General features: G+C 33.9%; 1 protein-coding gene across 2 annotated transcripts in view; it reads left to right on the top strand.

The window, feature by feature from the left end:
• The window catches only part of LOC113512820 (uncharacterized), an 85085-nt gene that overhangs the window by 38956 nt on the left and 24504 nt on the right, over positions 1 to 21625 (top strand). The window contains exon 1 of one of the 2 annotated variants that reach the window (XM_052894442.1): positions 15127 to 15300. The exons of the other annotated variant lie outside the window; for it this stretch is intronic. The gene's annotated coding sequence lies outside the window, so the exon portion shown is untranslated. Of the gene's footprint in view, positions 1 to 15126; positions 15301 to 21625 lie in introns of those variants that run through there. 2 annotated transcript variants of the gene reach the window in all.

Here is a 21625-nt window from a genome sequence, read left to right as displayed (position 1 = left end):
TAGATACTTTATTACATAAAGTAATCAATATTTGCACCTATCTCAATTACATTAAGACTGTAGCGATAAATAGTAAACTCAAGATCATAGCATAACATCGTAATTACGCAATAGGTAGGACTGAACGATAACCGCGTAAGTCGGGGTATAGCTGCTAATGCCTTTCTGTGACCTCCTGACTCCTAACTATGCGTCCATTTCGCGGAATATGCACATTAACTTAACAATAATGTAGAGAAAACATGAGCAATCTAGATTTTTATGGCGTTCAAATAATAAAATCGACGTAATTTGAAGATCTCGTAATTCCGGCTCCGCGTAAGTCGAGGTAGCGTAACGAAGTATTACTGTATAGGAGAAATTTCAGTAGGTACTTTTATTTTGGCAAACTTTCGGTTTTGACATATTCACAAACGTTTCTATATAACGGGCTATCTCACACTTTTACTCTATCTTGCTCTATTATTTGTTTAATATTATTACATAAATTACACTTAAGAATATACTTAATGTATAGAACATATAAAAATTCGATCACAATTCAAACAAAATTATTTGCTTAATATTACAATAATTGCAGACCACAGTTTGACCAATTCTGATCTATTCCACACATTGTCATTTTGTGGCCACGCGTTAAGTGGCTATAGATTATAGTCGTATGGGTGCAGTTCCCGCTAGCCGCGGTCGCCGACCCCGGGGTCGCCGGTTCGGTGCTCGTCCTTGTGTCACCAGGCCGACTGAGTATACCTGTTATTTTATACCATTTGTGGTAACCAAATCGAATGTACAGCTAATTTTAACGAGCGAGATGTGTGTTCGTGAAATCGGACGTGCATATAAATGAGTTTGCACGCGTCAGTGTCATGAAGTCGAAATTTTTTCGATAAAAAAACTCCTATCTATCGAATTTGAATCGCAAATTTTATCTGTATTTTGTATTGATTTATTGTCATACTAATTTTTGCCAGAAACTTTTTCTGCGTGAGTTGTAATTGTAAAATGTCACGCGAGCCTTCTAAGATAACATCAATCCAATGCCGAAAGTAAGCCGAAAGGGAGAAGCAGGAATTGTTAATGGTGGTTTAACAGTCCCATTGCTAGCAATATACCCCATCAGTTGACCTCCACGCGATCCCTTGAACCCATCATAGTTAATTATTGTTCAATTCGTCACAATGGGCCAACTGACCTGGGAGTCTAGCATGAAATGAAATTTCGAATTTTTGGGCTCAATTTAATCTTCTTGTTCGTACCGAAATCGGCCCAGTAAATGCAGCTTAACATTTCTTACGTTATAAATCCTACCATAGTAGTCTAAAGGAACGATATTTTAATATTTTTAAACACTATGTGTTTTGTAATTTTAACATCAAATTTGTGTTTCGTTCGCCCTTAAAATTTTGGAAAATATTTCATGGTAGTCCCTCTGCTTCTTTTTCACTTATTACAGGTGCCCCGCCAACGTATACCAATAGCGACAGCGAGGTCACAATTTCATTTTTACACATTAAAAAAAGACAAAGCCGCTAGATGCCGTTACTAACAATCCCCCCCCCCCCCCACACAAACATGACTAAATAATAATGTAATACGTAGAACAGTAAAAAAAGTTAAGCATTAGATGGATTAATAAAAAGTGACAAAACATTGCTTAGGGGGCAAAATTCCGCAGTGACAAAAAATAATAAAAAACAACCTAATGACATTCCGAGTCAGAAGCATTTGTTGACTATTGCCGGTATAGTAAATATAATATTCGACATGCCCAAATCTGTCTGAGCCTTTTAGAATAAATACTGTGGTGTTCACAGTTTAATATACCTTTTTTTTGTATCTTAATGAAATGGTAACCCCGCCTCCCTGGCGTAGCACCAGGGATGATAAGTAAAAATGAAAAGGCAAGTCAGTTAGTGATACCTGGAATTCAGCATAATAGTTTCCAGAGGGGACCACGTGAAATTCGACGTGACAGGTTATATTGCTAGCAAAGGGGCTGGTAGCCCGTATTACTAATAATTCTTTTCTCCTTCTCCCTATGTATTGCGTCATCAGTACACTCTTCAGATTTTCATCTATCAGTACTTATTACACTACAGATCAAAATATAACAAGACAGCGTTAATGCTTTAGAGTAAAAAATGAAACAAAAAAATCCCTTAGGAATGGCAACGCATGGGGGGTATCATGGGCGAAACAGTATACTCTGTTATGTCCATGGTACTGCTCATGTCTATAGGCGACGGTTACCGCTTTCCATCAGGTGGGCCGTCTGCTTGTTTGCCATTCTAAGTTGTATAAAAAAAATAGGTGACTTGGTGCGCCTACGACTTGAATATCGTGATTAGATTAAAAAGCAGCCTATTTATTCCTAGCCAGTGCCATATACTACGTGTAGGTATGCCAAATTCCACGACGATTGGCACAGACGTTAAGGCGCCCAAAGGTATCAAATAAACAAACGCTATAATTTTAAATTACTATTTTAATTTAATATTATTCATTACGTTTCACCGTCAATTATATTTTCAGTTATTCCTGTCTACGGTCGACTGGTAGATAACGCCATATGGTGTTAAGTCCGCCATTTACACTATCCAGGTGTATTAAAATTTAATAAATAAATAAATAATATTAGTAGGGATTTATTTGCATAGTCCCGCGGCTTCTCCCGCGTGTTGTATTCGATTTCTCGCGGGAATCACTCTTCTGTCTATAGCTGAAATTTCCGATAACGCTAAAAGTATTTTATTTATTTCTATTCAGAAGTCTACTAAAATCTAGTACTTCTTCAATTATAATTAGCTTCAATTGTAACAAAACACCCCTAGAAACTTTCATCCTCTATTTCACCCCTGAAAGGGGTGAAAATCTTTAAAAGGTAATTCTTTAAAAAAATAATTTTTGTTTTGAACTATTGGCCTAAATCTAATTTTACGTATCTAATTTCTAAGCTGCCGAAATTTCATACAAATTAGCAACCCCTCTTTTACTCTCTCAGAGATTGAATTTTCAATATTACTTTCTTATTGTTTACCTATGCTATATAAAAAATCTATGTGCATAATTTCGTTGATATATGGGTCAATCAGTCAATCAGCATTCCCTTTTATTTTATTTATTTATTTAATACTTTATTGTAAACACTAATTATGCATAAAAATATTGCAGAGGTAATTAAAAATACAAACGCGTCTCTTAAAGAGAGAGAAGAGATGGAAAGGAGCATCAATGTCAGCGGGTAGAGCGGTGTATAATATTGTGACAATTTTCAAACAAGAAGAACTAGATAAACATAAATTTATACATATTGAATGCATTTCCAACTCAAAGAGAAGAATTTGAAGCCTAAATCAAAAAGATAATATAAAAATAAACGGGACGATTTAAACTAAATATTGTTTAGTTCACGCAGTTGAATGGCTAGAAGTAATAAATAATATAAACGTTAACCGGTGTTCAAGTAACAAATGTTATAATTGCACAGCAGCTGCCAATTAGTATACCATGCTCCCTCCTTAATTTAAAATTCCTTATGATGATGATGATGATGAAACTGATCTAGTAACTTTAATGCTAATAACATCCAATTTACTGCACCTTAACTCGGAATATTTAATTATTTATCTTCTGTTTAACGACCAGCCACTTAACCGAATAACTTTCTCGTCTTTTGTTGTCCTCGCTTGAATATTTTCTATTCCGTTTTGAAATTAAGATAAAAATTATAAGTATATATAAGTACATCCATAAAAAATCCATTTTTATTGAAATTAATGATGATGGAATGGTAACCTAGGTTGTGTTATGGGTAGACGTAGACCTGTGATGATAGGTGGGGATGAAATTACTTTAGTTTGACTCATCATCACGGGAGATGGCGTGAAAGACTGGTTATATTTTTATGTAATGGTAATTATATGCTGGCGAGATGAAGGATATTAAATGATGATAGTTGGCCTATCATGATAAATCATCAAGAGAGGACGGACTTATTGTTACTAAACATTCCACATTCTAAATTCAAATATTTTACACCTTTTTTTTTTTTTTTTTTTTTACAACACAGGGGGCAAACGAGCATGCGGCTCACCTGATGGTAAGTGACTACCGCCGCCCATGATCACCCACAACACCAGCGGCATTGCAGGTGTGCTGCCGGCCTTTTAAAAAGGAATATACTCTTTTCTTGAAGGTTATGCTGTCGTATCGGTTCGGAAATACTGCTGCTGGAAGTTGATTCCAAAGAATGGTTGTGCGTGGAAGAAAGTGCCTTGAGAAACGCACGGTGGAAGACTGCCACTCGTCCAGATGATTGGGATGAAACTTTAGTTTGTGGCGGGATACCATAAGACCTGTACCATAGACAGTATAACTTTTCTTTCTTTATCTTTGCCTTCGCATTTATCTAATAATAAAAAATAGATACACCAGGAGACTTTGTACAAAAGTCGTTTGCTTGGGTACTTCTGTCCTATTCGTGTTTCAACTGTAAAGCAGTTGTGTTTACATAGCTGTGTTTCGGTTTGAAGGGTGGGATATGGCGTGAATTTACTGGGTACAGAGGAATAACATCTAAGTCCTCAGGAATGGCACGCATATGGGGTATCATGGACGAAACAGTATACTCTGTTATGTCCATGGTACTGCTCATGTCTATAGGTGACAGTTACCACTTTCCATCAGGTGAGCCGTCAGCTTGTTTGCCATTCTAAGTTGTATAAAAAAAAAACATGGAAATTTAAAAGGAATAATGATACCATTGGATTCGCAGTTTTTTTTTTTTTTGCGTAGCGTATATCCTTCTTTTTGCCCTGTTTTCTTCAGTAGCCGCGTAAAATGTACTCAAATGTATGCCATCTGCGAGTATCTCGTAGTCGCACTTGATCGAACAATAAATAATATTCCAAACTCGCATGTCCAGCAGCGCATGACTATCCTAAAATATGTTCGTGATCCAGTAGAGCTACTTTCTTCTTTGAACGCAATATTCTCACTATAATACGTTTCGTGGGTTGACAAAAAGATGAATCGCTCTGCAAACATTTTCGTTAAAAAAACAACGAATCTTTTTTCTTAATGCTTGAATAAAATTTAGTAAATAAATTAACTCCTTTACAATTTAGTATAAAGAGCTATGGAATATGTGTTTGTTAAGCGGTTTAAAAAAACTCCAGTATTTTTATTACTCTATATCTTCACCAACTCTGAACCGATTTTCATAATTCTTTTTGCTATCGGCAGGATTAACCCACGTGTCATGAGATCATATTTCTTAGGAAGCAAACTAGTTTTACAACCGTTCGTTTTATCGACTTCGAATTTAATATTACCTGGTCTCCAAGATATTACAATAATGGCCCTAGACCTAAAGCAATAAATAGATAGTGAGTACGTTATGTATGTATGTATTAAGGTCATGTTTTAACTCCTCTACAACTTTGTTTATTTTATTATTTATTTACCTCTTGAGTCCTTAACGCTTATAAAAAGTTGTTAAAAAACAGGGTAAGTTTTTTGACAACTTTTTATTAAAACGCCAAACTTTACATAAATCTATTTTAGCTATTTAAAAACATTTTTCTTTTGCGCTAATTTCTCAATTGGAAAGATAGTGATAAAACACTTGAATAGCAGTAATAATAAGTTTATAGAAGGTTTTAGCTATTATGAATAAGGGTTTTTTTTATGGGTGATAATGGAATGGTAACCCCCCGCCCGCGCTATTGGTATACACCGGCGGGGCACCAGTGAAAAATGATAGGTGAGGATGAAGCAAGCCAGTTAGCCCATCGTGACGAATTCAACAAGAATTGTTCACAATGATTTCCAGGGGGAACCACGTGGAGGTCGACCTGATAGGGCAAATTGCTAGCAATGGGGCTGTCAAACTCCATTACTAACAATCCCTTTCCCCCCGAATAAGGGGGTTAGTATATATGTAGTTTTTCGGATGGAAAAGGACGTATATGTTATTATATTTTAGTTAATCAATATATTCTGATCTCCTTAGAACAAAGTTAAAAACAAGTTAAAAAATAAAATATGTTCGAGACAATGACGTTATAATAAAAAATCATTGGCTCGAGAAGCAAACATAATCTAAGACGTGTGTCGTGTTAAGAATGCTTAATAATTAAATATTCCAATTTTGATTTCATGAAACGGAATGAATAAATCAGCGTATAATTTATCACTTAACAAGATATCACCTTAAAAAACTGATACGAATAACGAGATGGTTATTTAGATTTGTGCATTCACAACCAGTCGTGCATCATTATACGTCTAACATCTAAGTCATGTTATATGAGTTGGAACAATTGTCATAATTAGCTCGGTATGCGCTTATCATTGGCAGATAAATATCAATACAAATTATTGATCAATGGAAGTTGTCTTTATATTGTTTTTAAGCGATATCCGAAAGGATGTATGTATCTGTTTTGAACCAACTTAATAAAAGAAGAAGATTCTCGATTCACTTGTATTTTTTTTTATTTTACCTCATAACTACGTTATTTGTAAATCGATTTAGAAATTCCTTTTTTTTTTTAAGAATATACTTTTAGATTGGTCTCATTGAAACTTTTACAAAGTCATATCAATAGTTTAGTTTTTAAATTGTATTACCTATACCAGTGATTCTCAACCTTTTTTTTTTTTGTTGCGGCACATATTTAACGATTTCAAAATTTGGCGGCACACAAAGAAAAAGATAAAAATTATTTACTTACTACAACACACTGCATAAATAGTTTATGACAAAAATTTTAAATATTTGCAAAATTTGGCGGCACACTTTTAAAATTTGGCGGCACACAAAAGTGCCGCGGCACAGTGGTTGAGAATCACTGACCTATACAATTCTTTATTTATTTATTCATTAGTACAAATATGTGTACATGGCGGACTTAATGCTAAAAGCATTTTACTTCTTGTGATTATTCAATACTACTAATAACAATACTAATTCTAAAATATATTGATGTTATTAGAAAAAAACATTTTGAAACCGATTGGTCGATAATTGTGACGATTGAAACCATCGGTTTTTCTTTCGTGGAGCAAAATTCCTTTCATTGCGAAATAAAATTACGTAGACAAACGGTTTTTCGTTCTGAATTCAAATATTTTTCAGTATCTTTGAATATCAATGTGTCTACAAAACATTATTTCGTACATCAGTCTTTTATTACGAAGACGTAGTTTTTTTTTATGGATTAAAATGTATTTTCGTCTATGAACGTAGATACGAGTAGATTAAAAAAAAATAGATTACAAGATTTTAAATTTTAAATATATTTATTTTCTAATATAATCAAACTGAAATTAGACGATGTCTGATTTTTTGACATAATGTAATTGTTGACTTATTAACTTTCTTTTTTCTTTATTTTATCCTACTAGCTGAGCCGGCGTCCCGAATAGCAGAATAAGTATTTAAAAAAACTAAAAAATTAAAGAATCGACTGTTAGGCAGTACGAATTTCGCGGAATCAGCTAGTTTTAAAGATAATTATTGTTTTTACTAAAAGCATTCCTATACATTTTTAGCTGGATAATATTAATAACAAAAGCGGATTAAAATTCAAATAAGCAGGCAATACAAAAAATAAACCGTAATTACCAATTAAAAAATAAAAAATTCTCTAAAATTGTTCTAATCGTCAACTTTTGTTGACGATTAGAACAATTTTAGAGCAGACATTGTCCGTTATTTTGATAACTAACTCTAAAACAACATATCATAGTAATACTGACAGAGATTGATTTATGAACTTCAAGCCATTAAGTGGAAGTGGGGGGAACACGAACGGCGTGGCTGATAATTCTGTATACAACAATTCTACTATGTTAGAAAGAGATAACAGTATAAAAAAATTATGAATGATAATGGAATGGTGACCCGTGCTTGCGGTATTGCTATATACTGGCGGATCACCAGTGAGTGATGATAGGTGAGGATGAAGTCAGGTCAGTTGGCTCATCATGACGAATTCATCGGGAAATAACCACGATGGTTTCCAGAGGTACTGTGTGTGTTAGCAATAGGGCTGTTAGACCACATTATTAATAGTTCCTTTTCTTCCCAAGACATAAAAGTTGGGAGCCAAATTTGGGTGGCTCACCCATCTTATACCACACTCACATCATCCCACCTCTAGTGCCAATAGTAACTCCAGAGATTCGGACGCACGAGTGAATCAAGATTCGATTTAGTTTAATATTTTGTGTTTACGATATACTTGTTCGAAGAAAACTGTTAAAATCCAGACCACATACAGGAAAACGTCGTGTGGACTGACCTCTTCAGATGGGTTTATAATCTCTACAAGATAGTAGGAAGATAATGAATGCAAAAGCCACTGGTTGGAAAGCATTGAGGATAGCTTTCACGAGACTAACATCAATCTGTCCAAAAAAAAATAGAAAATATTGGCAGAAAACAGTGAAAAACAATTGGGCGAGGTGACAAGAACTGAAAGTGGATCAACTACTCGTATCAAATACTTATTCTCATATATTTCTTTTAAAATGTGATCATTCTCTGCAAATGGCCAGTGTTTTACAACGTGTGGGTCGCGACCCCCTGGGGGTTACGAAGCCTGTACAAGACGGTCACGAAAACTACCTCAACAAAAACAAAGTAACAAAAATAAACATAATGTTAACTAAAACATTTGTATGTTTGTAATACGTAATACAAATCAACAAAAAAATACGTCAGGGGTCGCGAAATATTTTTTCATACTTGGGGATCGTGTCATGAAAAAGGTTGAAAAACACTGCTCTAGGCAATAGTGAGTCGCAAACTGGTAGCGGTGCAGTTCATCTAGTTGCATATGATTTATGTAGTCTCGTTATGCATATAGTATTAATTAACATTTCTGCATAATATAATCGAATACTGTCTGCCGTGCGTCCATTAACGTTGACCAAAAAAAAAACTATTGAATCTATTCGACTTAATATCGATGATACTACTCGAGCGTTCACAGATCATCTCCATGTGTTTCTGGTTTAATATAGGCATAGGCTTTTTTATGGTTGATAATGGAATGGTAACCCTATCTATGGTATATCGGTATACGTTGACAGGGCACCATTGATAGATGATATGTGAAGATGAAAGCATTTCAGTTAGCCTATCGTGATTAACTCCAGAAGAATTTATTCCAGGGGGGAACCGCGTGGAGGTAAACCTGACAGGGTATATTGCTAGAAATATCAATCGGATTATAATAATTATTTTAAAAAATTAATTAAGATAACTTTTAATGTATTTTATTTTACTTTTTCAGGTAATTTTACATTTGAGTCTTCACATTCAGCATAAACTACCAGGTTTCACTAGGTAGGTACCAAAGGTTTCACTTATGAATTTGACTCCACAGTCAAAGAAACGTGGTTATTTTAAATTACCAGAAAGAGAGTTTGTATAAAAGTCGTTTGCCTGGACACCTTTGTCCCATTCGTATTTCTACCATAAAGCAGTTATGTTTGCATGGCTATTTGAAGGGTGGGATATGGCAGTGAATTTACTGAGTACAGAGGAATTACACCTGAGTCCTCAGGAATGGCAACGCATGGGGGGTTTCATGGGTGAAACAGTATACTCTGTTATGTCCATGGTACTGCTCATGTCTATAGGCGACGGTTACCACTTTCCATCAGGTGGACCGTCAGCTTGTTTACCATTCTAAGTTGTATAAATACAAATGTATTGTATATAAATAAAAAATATACATAAAAATAAAAAAAAATTACTTTGTACGATCAATTTTATATTTTAGTGTAGGTATTTATTTGTTAATATTGCTTTAGTATATAGTGGTGTAGTTTTCCCTTTAATTGAAGTTTATCATAATCTTTTCTTAGCCGACTATTACGTTATAAAATTAAATTATATTATAATTACTTCTCTCCATCCGAGGGTTGCCTGGAAGAAATCGCTTTTAGTGATAAGGACACCCATTTGTTTTCTCACTGTGATTATTTCTTGTAATTTGTTTGTATCTATAATGAGTTTGCTATTGTAATCTTTTGGAGGAAACAATAAAAAATAATATTATTCTATCTATTTAAATTTTGGCCCAAATTTCAACTTGCAATAGTATTAACATCAATGTACATCTCATTTCTAAGTCTAGAACTTAAAAGGCTTTACATTGATACTTAGTCAAGACAAACGATTTTATAAGTATATAGATACTGAAACTAATATATTACTGTCATATATACACTGCATACTATTTTTTTATATATAGATTTCTAATTATTATCAACTATTTATAGAATAAAAAATAAATATCGATTTATCTATCCTGCACAGAAAAAGTAAAAACAAGGCCTTGATCAAGTCTTTGACTTATCTTGTTTTTTTTTATATAGTTTTTAAGTGCAACATGTCAACTGAACGTAACTGGTCGGAAAGCTACTTTGCCTACACAGCCGCAAGATATCAAAGTCACAGCGAATATAATACTATCAAAGTTATCAAGGAACATACCGGCTTTAAGGGAAATAAATGTAATCCAAAGAACTGGTTCAATCCGTGATTAAGTCGTATCAACATTGTATTTTTGTGAAAACAAACTGTTTTCTCAAAAGATAAGGTTTGTTTTTATTTATATACTTGAGGGCTGTAATTAAACACACTATTATGTAAAGTAAATAAACTATTTAATAAAGAACTGTATACAAAACATTCATTTAAATATTTTTTAAAAAATAATTATAATAATTACAAATTTTAAACTTACCAACTTTTCTATTACTTCGTTCTATGCCACGCTTGCCAAATTGATAGCGTTTAAAAAAAGTTAATCTATTATGGAAATGGGCATTATAGGTTATTAAAAGATACCAAAGTATATTTTGAATAAACTTTTACAAAGTTTAAAACTGTTATTAAAAAAAAAAAAACACTTATTTAACAAAGCCTATTAAACACTAAAGGATTACTTGAATGACAAATATGCATGGCGTTAGTCGATCACGGGCTTCTATCGACCATGTAATTTTAGACATAGTACATTTAAATAAACACACATAATGTTAACAGAGATTTAAAAGAGTAACTGTTGAGTTTCTTGCGGGCTCTTCTCATCACATTACAACCTTCCAAACCCTGGAGTAGGTTAAAAAAAATACCATTTAAAAGTGCTTGTAAACGAATCTATTTGGATAAAGATAATTTTAATTTGGTATCTGGACTAAATTATAAAGAGTACATTTTTTTTTAATTTTTTTGTATTATTTTTTATAATAGACTAGCGATCCACCCCGGCTTCGCACGGGTACACATTACATCACATTAGAAACCTCTAAAATTATCAGCGTTATTCTACAATATTATGCATGTATTATACATATAAACCTTCCTCTTGAATCACTCTATCTATTAAAGAAAACCGCTTCAAAATCCGTTGCGTAGTTTTAAAGATTTAAGCATACATAGAGACGGACAGACAGCGACAGCGACTTTGATTTATACTATGTAGTGATAAACTGAAAAACTACTTTTAATTTTTAACAACTATACATATATACTGTATATAGAATACTATATGAAAAGTAAGTAACATAGGCTCTATTTTATTCACAAAAAGAAACCGTGCGAAGCAGAGGCGGGTCACTATTAGCGAAATATACGTGTCTAATTACTTTATACTCACGTAGAGGAATAAATTAAGCATATAGCCCGCGAGCGCCGCAGCCAATGAACACTTGCAGCACTCGTGCGTTGCAACATCCAATAATTTTACTAATAATTGCCCTTTTCAACTTACTTTAATAAGAAGGAAGATCATACGGTTATATTTTTTATATTAGTTGCCTCAAAACTCCGTCAGTTCTAAACCGATTTGGATTTTTGTTATCTGTAAGCATATACCTTCAAATTGCGTTCATGGTATAATAGTTTACATAATAGTTTTTCTTATATACCTTCCATGTACAGACAGAAACCTTATATGTATTAATTTAAAAAAGTATTCTGACAGGCAACTTAATCATACAATAATATTTTCATTGAACGGCCATTGAAAATTTTAATTTCAAAGGCAACATAATATTTGAAAAATTTCGAAGTAAAATATTAAGAAGATTAACGTTTTAGTTAGCTAATAGATCACTTTTTATAAAATCAATCAGACACATTGAAAATTGTTCAGTCGTTTTTTAAAATTAAGAGATAAATGTAACGTGGCCAAACTTTAGTAAGAAAAAATGATGAACACTCTTAAAATGTATTGAAACAAAATAAATAATGGTTATTTTGATCACCAAATAAATACTTTAAAAATTAATTATAATTAGTAATTCTCTGAGCCATTGTTTGTCCACTGCTGAACATATGCCTTCCCCATAGACTGCTATAAGGAATCGTCCTGAGCAACCTGCCTCTACTCACTTCCTGCAATGCATTTGCGGTCATCACTCCATCTAATGGGAGGTTATCGTACACTACGACTGCTCGCAAGAAGTTTTTTTTTCTATTTTAATAATTAGATAGTAATTAGATAATATTGACTTATAAAGTTGTAAAAAGACAACAAGAAGCAAAGAAATGGATTTAATTATGAATTGTTGTAAATTCACCACAGTGGTTATGGTCGTTGCGTGAGTATAGCAATTAACAATACTCCATTCGTCTCTGCACGTTATTTATTAAACCGAATAGGTATTTGAGCTATTTTTAAAGCAGTCTACAGTCTGGCCACACGATTAAATACTAATTGCTTGATTACTGAGCGGTAAACGAGCTGATTTGATGCTGTTTTTTTCGAAAGTGAGTTTTTTTGTTTGTTGCCCCTAACTCAATGAATCGTGTTTTTTTAATGGGTGATAATAGAATGGTAACCCCGCCTGCGCTATCGGTATACGCTGGCAGGGCACCGACGATAGGTGACGATGAAAGCAGGTCAATTAGCCCATCATGACGAATTCCATTAGAATTAACTACAATGGTTTCCAGGGGGAACCGCGTGGAGATTGACCTGATATGGATGTATTGCTAGCAACGGGTCAATTAGACCCCATTACTAACAATCTCTTTCACCCTAAATAATCGTGGTAATATTTGATAGACTTACAGATAATAGTAAAACGAAGAAGGGCATTACATTTGAATCCGGTCAATCGAAAACATTTTAAGGAAATAATTTTGTATCGTAAATCCTGCATACTTCCACTGGCACATGTACGATATGTATGTTAAAACACGCAATTCTGCGTTAAATTATGATGGACAAAAATGTGCGCCGAGGATTATGTCTCGCGTACGTAGATCTTCTATATGATTTACTAGCTTTTTGCCCGCTACATCCTACTCATGTGTCTCTGAAGTAAACTAAAGAAATAGACTATTTCTACGTAGTATTTAAAGATAAAACATACATCATTTTTTAAGACAGACCTTTAGGAATACTATAATAAAAACCATATTCAATTTGGTACTGTAATTTTTGCATAATGTCGAATCAGACAGACAAAATTTCCTAAAATAATTATTTTGGTTTCTATTGCTCTTATTAAGCTCCTGATATATTTTTTTTTAAGTATTTCCCATGTTTATTGTCATGTGGTCCCGGCATAGAATACGCCACCCCCTTCCCATGGGTCTCATAAGAGGCGACTAAGGGAGGGTTTTTTATACAACTTAGAATGGTAAACAAGCTGACGGCCTACCTGATGGAAAGTGATAACCGTCGCCTGTAGACATGAGCAGTACCATAGACATAACAGAGTATACTGTTTCGCCCATAATACCCCCCATGTGTTGTCATTCCTGAGGACTCAGGTGTTATTCCTCTGTACCCTGTAAATTCACGCCATATCCCACCCTTCAAACCGAAACACAGCCATGCAAACACAACTACTTTACGGTTGAAACACGAATGGAACAGAGGTACCCAAGCAAACGACTTTCGTACAAAGTCTCCCTCTGGTGAGGGATGGACAGTAGTGTGTCTCTTAAAACATTTCTAAAGCCTAATTACGGTTGCCAATCCGCATGCCAAGCAACTACTGGCAAAACCACCCAAAGGGCAGGCTTATGTTCAGCAGTGGACAGTTAAAGGCAGATAGATGATGATGATGATGATGTCCCATCTCCAATGTACAGACGTCTAGTTACAATTTTATTGCATTAATTAAAGATAAGGCAGTGTAAATTAATCTCTTAGACGGATATATTAAAACTAGATCAATGAATGCTAGTTAGGTCAACAGTGTTATTTCCTATGTCCTACCAGTTTCAGTCTAGACTAAGTAAGCGCCATACATAAATGGCAGTACAACATATTTTATGCCATACATCTGGTCAGGATGCCTGCGTGAGAATTAATCTTAAAGCATTGACTAGAGGATTCCAAAATAGAGTTCACTTTAGAAGCCTCTGGTTGAAGGATCAAGGGTTTTCCAAATTGTGACAAAGCGTATGGTCTAAATAGGTCTGTATTAAATTTGAAATATGTTAGAACTCGAACGATGAACATAATTTATTTTTTTTACGAAAATTTTTCTGAATAGCATCACCTTTGGAATCCCTACTGTAGAAAAAGTACCTAAATTGCTAGTGTAAAGATATCTTTTTAAAAGTGCAATCAATAATATATTTACCAGAGGGAGACTTTGTACAAAAGTCGATTGCTTGGGTACCTCTGTCCCATTCGTGTTTCTACCGTGAAGCAGTTGTGTTTGCATGGCTGTGTTTCAGTTTGAAGGGTGGGATATGGCGTGAAGTTACAAGGTACAGAGGAATAACACCTGAGTCCTCAGGAATGGCAACGCATGGGGAGTATCATGGGTGAAACAGTATACTCTGTTATGTCTATGGTACTGTCTAGAAATCCACTAAATACACTATAATAAAGCGCCACAGTTATGATTATTAATTTAATCGTAGTGAGATGTATACGTATTAGCTGTTAAAAAAAAATATCAACCAGTAAATGGTCATAATTTTAAATTGATGCTATTACGTTCACTACAACTACAAAATAGGGAAAGCATTTTCCTCCGTCTGTCGTAGGTGCATGCAAAATAAAGGTCGGTATGTACTAATAATACGTGAATTACTATAATTGCAGATAAGTCGTCAGTCAAGTTAAATGGCAGTGGCTAAAAAGTTGAGAGATAATCGCTAATTGGTGACTGGCGCCGAGGTGGGGAGCGCGCGGCTTCTGAACATAGAATCCTGCTCGTATTCACACTTCGTTAGCATACCCAGTACATCTAGATTACTCCTCTCCATCCAAAGGTTGCCTGGAAGAGATCGCTCTTAGCGATAAGGTCGCCCATTGTTTTCTCATTGTGATTATTTCTTGTGATTGTTTGTATTTATAATAAGTTTACTGTTGTAATCTTTTGGAGGAAACAATAAAGAGTATCTATCTATCTATCTATCTAGAATAACTTTGCAAACGACACGGGAGACGTGATGCATGCTTTCTCATTTTATGTAATTTTACTTACGATTAGATTTATTACCGATTCCGAATACTTACAAGCTAACTTTCACTCTCGTTTCGCGACTTTCTATCAGGGATTAAAAGGATTGAAGTTTATTTCCGCATAACTTTTTTTTTATAACCACGCCTGCACATTCGCAACGATTTTTGGGAGGATACTGTGGAGATCGACATGACAGGATATATTTAAAGACGATTAATCCTTGATACTGGCAACTCTCTCCCCCTATCCGCAGGGGAAAAGGAATTATTAGTATTTAGGTCTAATAGTCCTATAACTAGTAGATTGACCTCCACGCGGTTTCTTTTGGAAACCGTGGGGATTTATTCTTGTCGAAATCGTTACGATAGGCCAACTGATTCGCATACATCTTTCCCTATCATTCCTCATTGATGCCTCGCCAACGTATACCGATTGCACTAGCGAACCTACTATTCCATTATCATCCATTAAAAAACTTCTTTTCGTATACTTTGATAAAAGAGCATTGACTCTATTACAGACTTTGGACGTCAATAAATAACTAAAAATTTTACTTTCAATAACAATAATATATATAAAATAAATATACACATTAATTTATAAATATTTACTATATTCATTCGTTTTAGTCCTTAAAAGGGCCACTCGTTGTAAATACAGTCTTTAATAGCTTTAAATAGTATAAGGTTTCAGATAATAGTACAGTTTCCAACCATTGATAACAATTTATGCAGAGTTGAAATGATTTATTAACCAAGATTGCTTGCTCTAAAAGCCTGTGATCTTAGATTTATTAATATTCATGTAAGACCTACTATACCTACTAGTTCATTAACAACGGGTAAAAAAGTAAAGCCATGTAAACTAATAACGTCATTCAATTGGTGGAAAATATCAATAGAACAAGAACTACAATCCAGTTCGGTATTAAAAATCTTATTTTTCATTTTTGGATCCTTTTAATATTTATTATTAACAATTTGGCCCGGCTTCGCAAGGATAAACAGAATTTAAAAAAAAAAATATATATATATATATATATATATATATGTATGTTACTTACTGATAATGTAGCTTTCTATAGGTGAAAGAATTTTTATAATTGGTTGAGTAGTTTTTAATATATCTATTACAAATAAACAATTATTTTTTTTTCTTTTTAATCGACTTCAAAAAGAATTTTGTCTGTATCTTTCCCATGCAGTTATTTCTCGATCTTCCCCTTCCTCTTTTACCCTCTAGTTTTCCTTCTAGTATGGTCTTTAAAAAATCGGCTTGTCATATAAAGTGGCTATATGTAGGTACATATGTATTTTAAAATGTGAAAAGGAATTTCGTAGCACTGTATAAAATAAAATACCGTTCGATAGAATTACGAAGAGAAACATTTCTACTAAAACGTCAAGTAGAATTCAAGCATCTAGACAAAACAAAGCTGCCACGAGGCAATGAAATTCGCAATAAAGTGTACGTAAAAGTCAATTAAAGTGTCTTCCATTTAAGTGGAGTGCCTTGAGAGTCGCGCGATCCAACGACGCGGGGACAAGCACTGAGAGCATAGTTCTATTTTGTTAATGGCATTTTAGGAGATATTTATATAATACTAACTGCACTCCGTGGATTTGCTCGCGTCAAGCAGTAAGTATATTAAGTTCACCAGAGGGAGACTTTGTACAAAAGTCGATTGCTTGGGTACCTCTGTCCCATTCGTGTTTCAACCGTGAAGCAGTTGTGTTTGCATGGCTGTGTTTCGGTTTGAAGGGTAGGATATGGCGTGAATTTATTATATATTTATAAATTCTTCTTCCTTTTATTCTAAATCCTTTACTGTTCAGGCAGTTCGCCTGTGGAACTCACTACCTACCTCTATTCGGTGCGCTCAAACTCTTACTAGCTTCAAAACCTCTGTTAAATCTTACTACCTCTCACTTTAGTACTATTTTCCTGTCTTCTCTCTTCGTTTCCCTTCGTCATTTTTTTCTGTTGTATGTATGCTGTTAAGTATGTGTATGTATGTATGTATGTTATGTATATATTTAATTGTGTATATATTATATATGTATGTGTATATATGTATGTATGTATCTATATATGTTTGTATATGATAATATTTATATAATAGTGCGCCACCTACTCTTTGTCTTTTTCTTAATGTCCTCTACCCAAAGGTTGTCTGGAAGAGATTGCTTAGCGATAAGGCCGCCTTTTGTATCACTTCTCATTAATATTTACTGTATTTGTTATTTCTCTTTTTACTTGGTGCAATAAAGTGTAAATAAATAAATAAATTTATTGGGTACAAAGGAATAACACCTGAGTCCTCAGGAATGGCAACGCATGGGAAATATTATGGGCGAAACAGTATACTCTGTTATATCCATGGTACTGTTCATGTCTATAAGCTTTTATATATATACATATATATATATATATATATATATATATATATATGAACATTTTTCTCCACCTCTGCCCTTCATACGCTTTCTGTTTTTATTTAATGGTTAGCTGGTAGAAAATGCCATAATGGCATTAAGCTCGCTAGTTGTACAAAGTTTTATTGTGCAGTAAAGTATAAATAAATATTATTTATTTATTAAATGCAATCATGTACATAATATAAAGTTGTTACAATATTTTTATGAAGAGTAAATACACGAACCCTGTATACTATACTGTATAATACCTAAGTATTGCAAAATTTTATCGATAGGTAGTTAAAATACATGCATAAATGTCAATTAAATGTTAGATTATATTTAATTATTTAACAAATAATTGCTTATCAATTAATATAAATGCGAAAATTTATTTCCCTGTCGGTTGGTATTAGTTTTTATGCTTTCTTTTTTATTTAATTCTAATATTATTCAAGAGGGGTTATTCTTTAAGAACATGCCACCTGCATAGGTATAACATATGTGTTTTATGATTAAATTACTTAAAATAATTACGCCAAAACATTTTATAGGCTTATGAAAATCTGGGCATACATACTGTGCTTACGGATTAATACAAAACCTAATAAATAATTACAAATTTCCATTCATAGACTAACAGCAAAAAAATATTACAATTGTCCATTTGTCCACGTATATCAGAGCTACATGCTCCAAATATGCACATAATTCGTTAATTATTGAACATTAATTACTCGAGTCTCGCACGCGGTCGAGCGTCCAAGTTGAAAAGTGGATACAAAAATAACAGGTAAGTTATTTATACCTTTATACTGGCTTGGTACTCGCTTCATAATGGTTCCGTACTAGGAAAACAGGATATGCAAGATACTTGTAAAGGGTAAAGATGTTAATACAAATTATTCTATTAACTGGAACAAAAATATGAAAATATACACGATTTTTATTGCAAGTAGTCTCATTTTCCAAGGCAGTGACAGAAAAAGTTTCATAATTTTTGTTTGCCAATATTGATGTGAAGATAGGAAATCAAGCAGTGGACAGCAGTAGTATATTAGAAGGTAAAACAGCGGGACGAGGAACAATAGACAGTAAATGATAGATTTAAGAAAAATGAATAAATTTTATATTAATAAAAAGAAATATATAAAATGGGTCCGCGTTGTGGACATAAGTAAAAGCTTCTTTTACATGGTGTAAAAGCCAATTGGCTCAACTCTAAACAGTGATATACTCTGCCGATGAAGTTATCAGCAGAATATATCTTTTACTTACTACTACAATTTAGAGATCTCAATATACATATATTTATTTAAATTTTAATGCACAATGAAACTATGTATATATGGCGTACTTAACACTGGACGGTGTTCTCTACCAGTCAACCATTGGGCAAAGAGAGAAATAAATACGCAGTGTATAAATGAATTGAAAGAATTAATATATATATATATATATATATATATATATATATATATATATATATATATATATATATATATATATATATATATATATATATATATATATATATATATATATAATTTTACATTTGATGGTCACTAATTCAGTGAAAACTAAACACAGTTCAATGCAAGTACTAGTACTCATTCTTAGCAATAGAAATATAACTAAGTACTCTTGCACATGAAGACAACATAATACAAAAACTTTGTTTTCAACCGACTTCAAAAAGAAGAAAGTTCTCAATTCAATTGTTTTTTTTACGTTTGTTACCTCATAACTCCATCAGTTGTAAACCGATTTGGAAACCTCTTTATCTAAAATGATATATTTACAGATTGGTTCCATAGAAATTGTATCTAAATCGGTTTAGAAGTTTTTAAATCAAAATATAATAATTTTGCCACAATGAAGTCTTTTTTTTTTCAATAATTAAACACAGTTTAATTATTGATAAAATATGTTTACAATAAATTGAATGCAATCTAATGTATAAACGAAATAATAAAACAAAAAGGTTACAATTCCGCATGTTCAACTAATTACAACCTAAAATTATAGTTGCAATTATAAAAACTACTCATTTATTAAGCTATTACGCCGAGGTACAATAAGGAAAAATACGGATAAATCGTAGGAAATTACATACGAGGTTTGTCCGGAAAGTACGTATAAAAGTTTTTTAAAAATTTTATTTTACAATTATTCAGGTAAATCAATTTTATCCCCTTCAAAGTACTCCCCCTGTGACATAATGCACTTGTGCCAACGCCGTTTCCACTGTGAGAAGGCTCCTTGAAAGTCCTCTGGTTGTAGGTTTCTCAGCTGCCCCGTCGTAGCTTTTTTTATCTCATTTATGTCCCCCAAATGCCGCCCCCGAAGTACCAATTTGGTTTTTGGGAACAAGAAGAAGTCACACGGGGCCAAATCCGGCGAATAGGGGGGTGTTCGGTCACCGTAATGGAATTTTTACTCAAAAACTCACGGACAACAAGAGAGGTGTGGGCAGGGGCATTGTCGTGGTGAAGAATCCAACGCCCCTCTCGCGCCAATTCTGGACGAACTCGTGCCACACGAGCTTTGAGGCGTCTGAGCACATCGACGTAGAATTTTCCATCAACTGTCTGGCCTGGAGGGACGAATTCTTGATGGACAATCCCCCGAACATCGAAAAAAACAATCAACATTGTCTTGACATTTGAGCGGGATTTTCTTGATTTTTTTGTTCGTGGTTCCCCGGATGTCTTCCACTCTTTGCTTTCACGGCCATTCTTGCCGAGTTTCGAGAGAAACTTGATTACGACGCGCTGCTCTTCAACGGAAGCGGGCTCCATGCCGACGGGGTTTCGTTAAGAGGTAACTTCACAGATGGCGTGACAAGCCAGTTCGCACCGCACGGCGGTCAGACCAGAACTGAAGCATTGTTAGGGACATAAGGAAGGGGTCCTGCGCTTACCTGGCCTCCCCACTCCTCTTTCTCGCATTCCAGAACACTTTTATACGAACTTTCCGGACAGACCTCGTAAAATTCACATAGTTATGCTGTGTATATTGTAAGAGCGTGAAATAACGACTTGCGGCTTCCAACGTACGTTGACCGCGGTGCGGTTTAAAAAAAAAACCTTTTTACTAAGCAATGTGAATTACACAATAAAACTAATCTCTCATAATGTGCTATATATTAGCCATACTTTTAGATATTATCCCGGTAATACTGGCCATTACATACAAAAACAACTGTATTAAGACAAGAAAGAAATAACTTAATCAAAGAAGAAGGAAATTTATTCGTAGATTCGTTTATTTAGCATATATTTTATGGGGGGAACAGGATTGTTAGTAATGAGATTTAACAGTCCCATTGCTAGCATTACACCCTATGAAGTTGAGCTCCACACGTTTCTCCTGGAAAACAAAGTGGTTAATTCTTGTTCAATTGATCACTATGGGCCAACTGATCTTCCTTCATCCTCACCTGTCACTCTTCATTGGTACCCCGCCAGCATATGCCGATAGCGCAGGCGGGGTTACCATTCTATCTTCACGAATAAAAAAAAAGCATAAATTTTATAGTTCTATCATAGTTATATCATAGAGCGCTGATTAGATGCCCTAGTCATGGGAGTAACATAATTAAAATGATCTGTAGTAACTTATGACAGAGGTGCCGATTTTGAAATGACATTCTAAATTTGATAATTTTCAAAATTACTATTTCACGGATCATCATATAAAAAAAAATTTGACTTAAATCTGTTAGAAATAGAGTTCAAATGATC

Source organism: Galleria mellonella, unplaced genomic scaffold, assembly GCF_026898425.1.
Source record: "Galleria mellonella isolate WM207_F2 unplaced genomic scaffold, CSIRO_AGI_GalMel_v1 utg116, whole genome shotgun sequence".
Classification (NCBI taxonomy): Eukaryota; Metazoa; Arthropoda; class Insecta; order Lepidoptera; family Pyralidae; genus Galleria; species Galleria mellonella.
This window is presented reverse-complemented; position numbering and strand designations above follow the sequence as displayed.